This window comes from Dasypus novemcinctus, chromosome 7, assembly GCF_030445035.2.
Source record: "Dasypus novemcinctus isolate mDasNov1 chromosome 7, mDasNov1.1.hap2, whole genome shotgun sequence".
NCBI classification, from domain to species: domain Eukaryota; kingdom Metazoa; phylum Chordata; class Mammalia; order Cingulata; family Dasypodidae; genus Dasypus; species Dasypus novemcinctus.
The window spans coordinates 74,444,777-74,456,373 of record NC_080679.1 but is presented as its reverse complement, the minus strand read 5'-3'; the positions used below and the strand labels follow the sequence as shown (position 1 = coordinate 74,456,373).

The following is an 11,597-nucleotide window of genomic DNA, read 5'->3' as shown; positions in this document are numbered from 1 at the left end:
GGGTCAATAAAGAAACAGAGACATTGAATAATATGTTAGAAGAACTAGACCTAACAGGCATATACAGAAAATTGCACCCAAATACAGATGGATATACATTCTTCTCAAATACATATCTATCATTTTCCAGGATAGACTACATGCTGGGTCACAAAAAAAGGCTCAATGAATTTAAAAAGATTGAAATTATACAAAGTAATTTCTCTGATCACAACAGAATGAAACTGGAAATTAATAAGGAACAGATAACTAGAATAGGCACAAAAGTATGGAGGTTAAACAACACACTCTTAAACAATCAGTGGGTCAAAGAGGAAATTGCAAAAGAAACTAGTAATTTCCATGAAACAAATGAATATTAGAAAACAATATATCATGCTCGCTTTGGCAGCACATATACTAAAATTGGAACAATACAGAGAAAATTATCATGGCCCCTGTGCAAGGATGACACGCAAATTCATGAAGCATTCCATATAAAAAAAAATAAAAATAAAAATAAAACAATATATCTAAACCTATGGGATGCAGCTAAAGCAGTGTTGAGAGGGAAATTAATAGCCATAAATGCTTATATGAAAAAAAGAAGAGTTAAAATCTAAAACCTAACTGCACACCTGGATGAACTGAAAAAAAGAACAACTAACTAATCCCAAAGCAAGCAGAAAGAAGAAATACCAAAGATTAGAGCAGAACTAAGTGAAATTGAGAATTAAAAAGAAAACTAGAAAAAGTAACAAAACCAAAGCTGATTTTTTGAGGTTAATAAAATTGACAAACCCTTAGCTAGAATAACAAAGAAAAAAGAGATAAAATGCAAATAAATAATATAAAAAATGAGAGAGGGGATGTCATCATGGATCTCATAGAAATAGAGTATCATAAAAGGATACTTTGAAAAATTGTATGCCAACAAATGGATAACTTAGATGAAATGGATGATAGAAACATATAAGCAACCTACATTGATAAAAGAAATTGATGAACTCAACAGACCAATCACAAGTAATGAGACTGAATTAGTCATCAAAAACTCCCAAGCAAGAAAAGCCCAGGACCAGATCCTTCACTGGTGAATTCTACCAATCACCCTGGAAACTCTTCCAAAAAAATAGAAGTGAAAGGAACATTACCTAACTTATTCTATGATGCCAGCATCACCCTAGTACCAAAGTCACATAAAGATGCCACAAGAAAAGAAAACTACAGACAAATCTCTCTAATGAACTTGGATGCTAAAATCCTCAACAAAATACTTGCTAATTGTATTCAACAGCACATCAAACAAATTGAACACCATAATCAAGTGGGTTTTATCCCTGGTATGCAAGGATACCAATCAATGTAATATACCACATTAACAGATCAAAAGAAAAAAAGCACATGATCACCTCTATAATGCAGAAAAATGATTTGACAAGATACAGCATCTTTTCTTGATTAAAAAATACTTTGAATGATAAGAATGGAAGGAAACATCCTCAACAAGATAAAGGGCACATCCCATAGCTAACATCATACTCAATGGTGAAATGCTAAAGGCTTTCCCTCTAAGATCAGGAACAAGACAAGAATGCCAACTGTCACCCCTCTTATTTAACATTGTGTTAAAGTACTAGCTCAAGCCCTTAGGCAAGAAAAAGAAATAAAAGGTTTCCAAAGAAAAGAAAGAAGTAAAAATTTCACTATTTGCAGATGACATGATCCTATACATAGAAAGCCCCCAATAATCTGAAAAAAAAGTTTCTAGAGACGCTAAACAAGTTCAGTAAAGTGGCAGGATATAAGATCAATATGCAAAAATCATTAGCATTTCTCGACACTAGTAATGAGAAATCTGAGGAGGAAATTCAGAAAAAAAATTCCATTTACAACAGCAACTAAAAGAATCAAATATCTAGGAATAAATTTAACTAAAGATGTAAGGGCCTTGTACACAGAAAACTATATAACATTGTTAAAGGAAATCAAAGAAGACCGAAATAAATGGAAGAATATTTCTTATTCATGGATTGGAAAACTAAGCATCACTAAGATGTCCTACCCAAATTGATTTATAGACTTAACACAATCCCAATAAAAATTACAACAGTATTTTTTACTGAATTGGAAAAGCCAAATATGAAATTTATTTGGAGGGGAAAATGTCCCCAAATAGCCAAAATCATGAAAAGAAAGAAAGAAAGAAATTGGAAGAATCATGCTTCCTGACTTTAAAGCATACTACGAAACTACAGTGGTCAAAACTGGATGGTAGGGAAGCAGACTTGGCGCAGTGGTTAGGGTGTCCGTCTACCACATGGGAGGTCCGCAGTTCAAATCCCGGGCCTCCCATGTGGAGCTGGCCCATGTGCAGTGCTGATGCACACAAGGAGTGCCGTGCCACGCAGGGGTAGGGGAGCCCCACGTGCAAGGAGTGCGTCCTGTAAGGAGAGCCGCCCAGCGCGAAAGAAGGTGCAGCCTGCCCAGGAATGGCACCGCACACACAGAGAGCTGACACAACAAGATGACTCAACAAAAAGAAACACAGATTCCCGTGCCACTGACAACAACAGAAGTGGACAAAGAAGATGCAGCAAACAGACACAGAGAACAGACAACTGGGGTTGAGTGGGGGAAGGGGAGAGAAATAAATAAAATAAATAAATCTTTGAGAGAAAAAAACTGGAGGTATTGGCACAAGGATAGACATACTGACCAATGGAAACAAACAGGGTTCTGATATAGATCCTCACATATATGGTCAAATGATATTCCACAAGGGTGCACCTAGGGCTTGCTTCTACAGAATATGAATGTGTTCATCTTGTCATAGTCTGTTATCTCAGTGGGTAGAATTCCACACAATAAACATCAAAATATTAAACTCCCATCCTGGGGAGTGCTGCTATATTCTCAAATAGAGGGGCAAGAATCTCTTGAGTATATAGGCAGTTCCTGATGAAAGAAAATAAATTAGTATGCCAAGCCCTCAATATTAATGCAAGTAACTATGAACCTTGTTGTTCAAATTGAAATTTAGTTGTTACCGTAAGTTCTGAGGGAAGAATAAGGTATTTTTAGGGCAGTGGAATTGTTCTCCATGGTTTTACAATGATGGATAAAGGCTATTACACATTTTGTCAAAACCTATAAAAGTGTACAGTGCAAAATATAAACCATAATGTAAACCATTGACCATGGTTAGTAGCAATGCTTCAATATTTGTTCATCAATTGTAACAAATGTACCATACTCACGTAAGATGTTATAATAGAGGGAAATGTGAGAGGGAGAGGGGGGTGGAGTATATGGGAATCCCCTATATATTCTATGTGACTTTTCTGTAACCTAAAGATTCTTTTGAAAATAAAGTGGAGGAAAAAAAGACACTGGGGGAACATATAGCAGAAATTGTCAATATACATAAAAGATAGTAGATCTTGCAGTGATGAAAGCACAATGCCAAAAAAAAATTTTTTTGGCTCTGTTTTCTGGGGAGGTTTTGGATTGCAGAAGGTTTGCAGCTGTGTTAGGGAGTATCGCTGGTGCCGGGTGTCTGTGGTGGGGGAATGTGTGGGGAGGGTTACACTTGGGGCATGCCTGTATGGAATATGAATGTGTTTATGTGGTCATAGGGTGTTATCTCAGTGGGTGGAGACCCACACATAACCTACGGAATATTGGATTCGCATCCTGGGGAGTCCTGTTACATCCTGTAATAGAATGGCAAGAATCTCTAGAGTACATGGGCAGTGCCTAGCAGAGGAGGACAGACCAATATGCCAGCCTCTTGATATCAATGCTTATAGTTATAAACCTTGTTCTTGTGAAATTGAAACCTTGCCTAGAAATATATATTGCCTAGAGTTATCTCTGGAAAGCCTCCTTGTTGCTCAAATGTGGCCTCTCTCTAAGCCAAACTCAGAATATAAACTCACTGTCTCCCCTCCCCACCTCACCCCTGCCCCCATGACATGGGACATGATCCCAAAGATGTGCCTCCCTGGCAATGAGGGATTATTTCCAAGTGCCAACTAGCAATGCATTTGGAAAAAGACATTGACCAAAAGGGGGAAATATTAAATACAAATCAGTTTTTTAAAAATATTTATTTATTTATTTATTTCTCTCCCCTTCCCCCCCACCCTCCACCCCCCACCCCAGTTGTCTGTTCTCTGTGTCTATTTGCTGAGTCTTCTTCTTCGTCCGCTTCTGTTGTTTCAGCAGCACCAGAATCTTTGTTTCTTTTTGTTGCGTCATCTTGTTATGTCAGCTCTCCGTGTGTGCGGCACCATTCCTGGGCAGGCTGCACATTCCTTTGCGCTGGGCAGCTCTCCTTATGGTGCACTCCTTGCGCGTGGGGCTCCCCTACACAGGGGACACCCCTGGGTGGCATAGCACTCCTTGCACACATCAGTACTGCACATGGGCCAGCTCTACATGGGTCAAGGAGGCCCGGGGTTTGAACCGTGGACCTCCTATGTGGTAGATGGATGCCCTATCCACTGGGCCAAGTCCGCTGCCCCCAAATCAGTTTTTATGGCTAAGAGATTTCAAAGTGAGTCAGGAGGTCATTCCAGTGGTTATTCTTAGGCATGTCTCAGGAAGATCTCTCTCTGGCTGCCTCAGTAAACAGTGTCCCAAGCAGGGGAGCTCCTGAGGTCTGCCTAGACACTAAGGGCAGAGGAGACAACTCCAGGAAATTGGCACCCCATTGGTGAGCCTTACCTTGAAATATATGATAACCTATCTCCCCAATGTATCCAGAGTTACACTCATTTATAATTTTCCATCACATTCTGCCCCTTTTATTTGAACTGATAATTAGCACTGTACCCAGTAAATATATATCCCAGAGACTTAAACCTTTGGCCTGTTCATATGCTGATTGAGCCCTGATGCTCAGGAGAGTTGCAGCCAACACCTACTCTCCAGTTCATCATACTCACCCAGCACAACTAAGAAAAGAGGATGGTGGACAATGCCCACCCCAAACAACTGCAGATACTCAATCAGAAGCAGAGTGGGCATCACAATCCCAGAATCCTCAAGATTGAGGAATGACACAAGGGTGTCCCCCGCATAGGGGAGCCCCACGCACAAGGAATGCACCCTGTAAGGAGAGCTGCCCAGCACAAAAGAAAGTGCAGCCTGCCCAAGAATGGCGCTGCACACACAGAGAGCTGACACAACAAGATGACGCAACAAAAAGAAACACCGATTCTTGTGCTGCTGACAAAAACAGAAGCGGACAAAGAAGAAGACACAGCAAATAGACACAGAGAACAGAAAACTGGGGCAGGGGGGAGGGATGGGGAGAGAAATAAATAAATAAATCTTTAAAAAAAAGATTGAGGAATGAACATAAGGTGGGACTACAACTATGGACTAAAGTAGACTTATTGTTATTTTAGTAGTGGAAAAACTTGTAACATCAATATAAAGACAGGGGTCACCAGAGGTTCTGGGGGGAGGGAGAGGGAAAAATAGGTAGAACATGGGGCATTTGGGGGACAATGGAATTGTTTTGCATAATATTACAATGACAAATACAGGCCATTATACATTTTATCAAAACCTATAAAATTGTACAGTACATAGTGTAAAATGTAATGTAAACTGTAGTCCATGGTTAGTAGCAATGCTTCAATGTGTTCATCAATTGTAACAAATGTATCACACTAATGAAAGATAATGCTAATAGGGGTTAAGGTATATGGGAATCCCCTATATTTTCAACATAGCATCTATGTAATCTAAATCTTCTTTTAAAAAAAGAAAAAGAAAAAAATGAGGGAGGGTTGAAAGTATTCACAGATAAACAGAACTGAGAGAGTTTGTCAATAAGAGACCTGCCCTACAAGAGTTACTAAAGGAAGTTCTCCAGGTTGAAAGGAAAAGATAGGAGAGTGTGGCTTGGAATAGTGTGAAGAAATGACTAACAGCTTCAGGAGTAAATGCAAAACTCAGTAGTACTGTATCCTCAAAATACAATTTTACTTTTTAATTCCTATAAGTATCGAACTACAATTAAACAAGAAAAGGCATATTTTCTGATAATAGACATGCAAAATGTAAAGAGGTGGGACAAAAACAACTTAAAGAGAGGAAAGAGGGATTTGGGAGCAGAGAATGTGTATGCTATTGAAGCTAAGTTGGTATCTTTTCAAATTACTATGGTATAGATGTAGGCTGTATAATATAAACCCCAGAGTAACCAGAAAAAGTATTTAAAATATATACAGAAACTAAAATGAGAAAAGGATCAGTCAGATACATCACAAAGGATCAACCAAACAAAAAGGACAAAGCAACCAGAGCTAATATATGAATTTAGCAAAGTGATGGGAAGCAAGATCAACATGCAAAAATCAGTAGTGTTTCTATACATTATTTTTTTAAAAGATTTATTTATTTATTTATTTCTCTCCCCTTCCCCCCCCACCCCAGTTGTCTGTTCTCTGTGTCTATTTGCTGCGTCTTCTTTGTCCGCTTCTGTTGTCAACGGCACCAGAATCTGTGTTTCTTTTTGTTGTTGTTGCGTCAGCTTGTTGTGTCAGCTCTCCGTGTGTGCGGCACCATCCCTGGGCAGGCTGCACTTTCTTTCACACTGGGTGGCTCTCCTTACGGGGTGCACTCCTTGCACGTGGGGCTCCCCTATGCAGGGGACACCCCTGCGTGGCATGGCACTCCTTGCGTGCATCAGCACTGCACATGGGCCAGCTCCACACGGGTCAAGGAGGCCCAGGGTTTGAACCGCGCACCTCCCATGTGGTAGACGGACACCCTAACCACTGGGCCAAGTCTGCTGCCATCTATACATTATTAATGAGTACTTTGAGGAGAAGATGAAGAAGAAAATCCATTTACAAAAGCAACTAAAAGTATCAAATATCTAGGAATAAATTTAATGAAAGAAAAGTACAAAACATTGCTTAAAGAAATCAAAGCCCTAAATAAATGGAAGGGCTTTCAGTGTTTATGGATTGGAAGACTAAATATTGTTAAGATATCAATATTACCCAAAATGATTTACAAGTTCAATGCAGTCTCATTCAAAATTCCAACAGTCTACTTTCCAGAAATGGAAAGGCCAACCATCAATATATTTGGAAGGGTAAGGAACCCCAAAAAGCCAAAAACATAACAAAATTGAAGGATGAAGCTGGAGAATTCACACTTCCTGACTTTAAAGCTTATTACAAACTATAGCGATCAAAACAGCAAGGCACAAGGACAGATATATCAACCAAAAGAATTGAATTGAGTTTTCAGAAATAGACCCCCACATCTATGGCCAATTGGTTTTTGACAAGGCTGCCAAGTCCACCCAATTGGGAAAGAATAGTCTGTTTAATAAATGGTGCTGGGAGAACTGGATATCCCTAAGCAAAAGAATACCATACACTAAATACACCATATACAAAATTTTGTATACACCATATATAAAAATTACCTCAAAATGGATCATACACCTAAATATAAGAACCAGAACTCTCAAACTCTTAGAAGAAAATATTGGGGAGTATCTTCAGGATCTTGTGTTAGGTAATGGTTTCTTAGACTTTATATCCAAAGCACAAGCAACAAAAGAAAATATTTACAAAAGAGACCCCATCAAAATTAAAAACTTTTGTGCATCAAAGGACTTCATTGCAAAAGTGAAAAGACAACCTACTCAATGGGAGAAAATATTTGGAAACCATATATGATAAGAGTTTAATATCCAGAATATATAAAGATATCCTACACTCAGCAATAAAAAGACAAACAACCCAATTTTAAAAATGGTCAATAGGCTTGAATAGACATTTCTCCAAAGAGGATATACAAATGGCTAAAAAGTAAATAAAAAGATGCTCAACATCACTAGCTATTAGGGAAAAGCAAATCAAAACCACAATGAGATAGCATTTCACACTGACTAGAATGGCTCCTATTTAAAAAGACAGAAAACTGCAAGAGTTGGAGATATGTAGAAAAATAGGAACACTCATTCATTGCTAATGGGAATGTAAAATGGTGCAGCCGCTGTGAAAGATAACTTGGCAGTTCCTAAGAAAGCTAAGTATAGAATTACCACATAACTTGGCAATCCTCTCCCAGGTATATACCTAAAAGAATTGAAAGCAAGAACTGAAACAGATTTTTGCACACTGATGTTCGTAGCAGCATTATTCACAATTTCAAAACATTAAAGTAACCCAAGTGTCCATCAACTGATGAACGGATAAACGAAATGTGGTATATACATACAATGGAATATTTTTCTGCCATAAAAAGGAATGAAGTCCTAATACATGCAACAACATGGATGAACATTGAAGACATTTATACAGAGTGAAGTAAGCCAGACACAAAAGGACAAATTTTATATGAGCTCACTTATATGAAATAATTAGAATAAGCAAGCTCATAGAGTTCGAATCTAGAATATGGGTTACCAGGGGCCAGGTCAGGGCTGGGTCAGGGATAGAGAATGGAGAGTTGATGCTTAATTTGTACAAACTTTCTATTTAGGTTGATTGTCAAGTTTTGGAAATTGATGATGGTGATGGTAGGATATTATTGTGAGTGTAAGTAACAGCACGGTCTCTCTTTCCTGGGTTTCCTCTTCCTCTTGAGGCTCTGTGGGCTCGGCTTCTTCCCAATCTCCGCCATAGGCTGGCACAGGGCTTGTCTCTCTGGGCTTCCTATATCAGTCTCAACTCTTTTCCCAAGGTCAGCTGCTAACTACCAGGCAAATGGCTTGTCTCTATTCCTAGGGCCCCAGGATCAAAAAGGACAGCGCTCTCTCTCTTCCTGTGTGCATTCTTGAGTGTCCATTTATCTCAGCCCACCAAGGGGGTGGAGACTCAACCTGACTTAGCCCGATCAGAAGCCCTAAATTAATTTTATCAAGTAAACTTAATCATAGACCCCTCACTGATTTTAATACAATCAAAGGATATCACACCCAGAGGAATAGATTCCTTTACAACATAATCTTTCTCTTTTGGGAATACCCAAAAATAATTTCAAACTGTCACAGGCTGCCATGCAGATTTCTCGTGTTTTTCCCCCCATATTCTCGTTGTACAATAACACAGAATGCATGTTGAAAAAGAGCAAACTTAGAAAAAGCTAAAAAAGAGTACTTGTAAATATTTGCTTCACATGGACAATGTAATCTACCTTCTCAGGCAGAGAAGGCATATTTGCTTAACTCATTTTATCTAACAAAGCTAAACAAATTCTGCATGTGTTAGAATTCTATAAACAGTGGTTGGTTGCAAAGCAGTATAAACTTAACCAGCAAAAAGGAAAGGAAAATACTGTCTGATGTAAGCAGACTCCAGAGAGGCAGAAGAAACAGGAGCCCTAACAGACTCGAGGATCTCTTTCCCCAGCTCTCCTCCCTCCTCCCCTCTCTGCTTCTCTCACTCAGATCACTTTTATCTATCTATCTAAAGGGCCACTTCTAATTCAAATGTTGAAACTTCCCACCTTCAGGGCAAGAGAGAAAAGAACCTCTTCTTTCAGAAAATGCCACGGAAAGGCTGCTTAGGTCAGCCATTCTCAGACCAAGCGTTGTTGCCAGCGAGTACGGAGCCAGGACTACGCAGCCTCATACCAACGTCGCACCCAGAGGTGAGCCCAGTGCCAGGAAGTTGAGGGCAATTAAAAAAAAAAAAGTGCAACTCCCTTTTGAATCATATGCTAGACCAGCAGTTTTCCAAAATAAGTTCTCAAAAGGAAGCAAAGTAATACATGCTCACCCTACTTACGTGGTTTCTACCTCTTTACCAGGTAAAATTTTGCCTAGGTTTGACATTTAAGATGCCAGAAGGTTATCTTAAATTACTTTATTTCAAAGGTCTTATTTCCCCAAAATAAAATTATAATTGTGTGAATCCTTAATAAGGATACAATATGAAAAGGAATAATTCTATAGTGACATTGGGTGAACTCTTTTTCCCCATTTCTAGCATCTGTACTTCTCAAATATGTCTTTCCGGAAGTAAAACAAAACATTGAGTTTTTTTTTTCTCATCATTTATAATAGGGTACACCAATAACTTTAGAGTATCATTAATGATCTTTCCTCATAAAAATAAACATTCTAGATTTGTTCTGATTCAGCACCGTCATTAGTGCCCAGGAAACTAAATGAAAGTGCCATAAACATATGCTATTAGTGGAGATGGCTGTTTTCTTCTCCACGCATAGATAACTGAGCAAAACTAGTAGCCCAAATAGAGTGTCTTTTCTGCTCAGGGTTGGGACTCTGAATCATAGGTGAGCCCAGTGCCACCTGAGCAAGTGGCATTTCCTTAGGTGAGTTCCTTAACTACTCTGGACCATTATTTCCCTGGCTGAAAAATTGACAGGATTAAAGTAGATAAACTTTAGGGTGCTTTCCAGCTCCAAAATATTATAATCCTTACAGAAAATAGCTTAACATAATCGGGACATTTTAAAAAGCCATTTTAAAAATCACTTCAAGTAAAGCCTGGATGTAGGCAATATCTCATTTATTAAACCTTCCCAGAGCCACTCACATTTCAGTCCTCGTGTTCAAGGAGTACAAGGCTGGTGGGGGAGGCAGGTGTGTAACCAGCTCATTCAAATGCCAAGCAAGTAACCACTGTTTAAAGAATTCTAGGGATGGGAAGCAGACTTGGCCCAGTGGTTAGGGCGTCCGTCTACCACATGGGAGGTCTGCGGTTCAAACCCCAGACCTCCTGACCCGTGTGCAGCTGGCCCATGCGCAGTGCTGATATACGCAAGGAGTGCCCTGCCACGCAGGGGTGTCCCCACATAGGGGAGCCCCACGCGCAAGGAGTGCGTCCCGTAAGGAGAGCCGCCCAGCGCGAAAGAAAGTGCAGCCTGCCCAGGAATGGTGCCACACACACGGAGAGCTGACACAGCAAGATGACACAACAAAAAGAAACACAGATTCCCGTGCCGCTGACAACAACAGAAGCAGACAAAGAAGAACACGCAGCAAATGGACACAGAGAACAGACAACGGGGGGGCAGGGTGAAGGGGAGAGAAATAAATAAATAAATCTTTTTTTAAAAAAAAGAATTCTAGGGATGCAGATGTGGCTCAAATGATTGGGCTCCCATCTACCAAATGGGGGGTCCCAGGTTTGGTTCCCTACCCGGGGCCTCCTGGTGAAGATGAAGCTGGCCTGCACCACGAACTGACGCAACAAGATGACACAACAAAACAGACACACAGGGGAAAGACAATGATAGACACAGCAAACCAGGGAGCTGAGGTGGCTCAAAGCAATTGGGTGCCTCTCTCTCACATCGGAGATCCCAGGATCAGTTTCTGGTGCCTCTTAAAGAGGAGACAAGAAGACAACTAGACACAGAAGAATGTGCAGCAAATGGACACAGAGAGCAGACAGCGAATGCAAGCAGGGGGTAGGGAGAATAAAACAAAACAAGTCTTTAAAAAAATGAATTCTAACACATGCAAGGGCTCTAGGGAAGGAACCAACAGGAGAGCAAGGGAAGAAGTGACTAAGTCTACTTGGAGAGGATCCAACAAAGGAGGTACCTGTTCAAAACGAGTCTTGAAAGGGGAAAAGTCCAGCAGATCATCTTTGCAGACAGCCAAT

At 39.9% G+C, this 11,597-nt stretch overlaps 1 non-coding gene across 1 annotated transcript; it reads left to right on the top strand.

Annotated features, from left to right (window-relative positions):
- Nucleotides 1-375: 375 nt before the first annotated feature.
- On the top strand, nucleotides 376-482 carry LOC111760087 (U6 spliceosomal RNA). The gene has a single exon (XR_002793884.1). It is a non-coding gene; the product is annotated as a U6 spliceosomal RNA (small nuclear RNA).
- The last annotated feature ends 11,115 nt before the right edge of the window (nucleotides 483-11,597 follow it).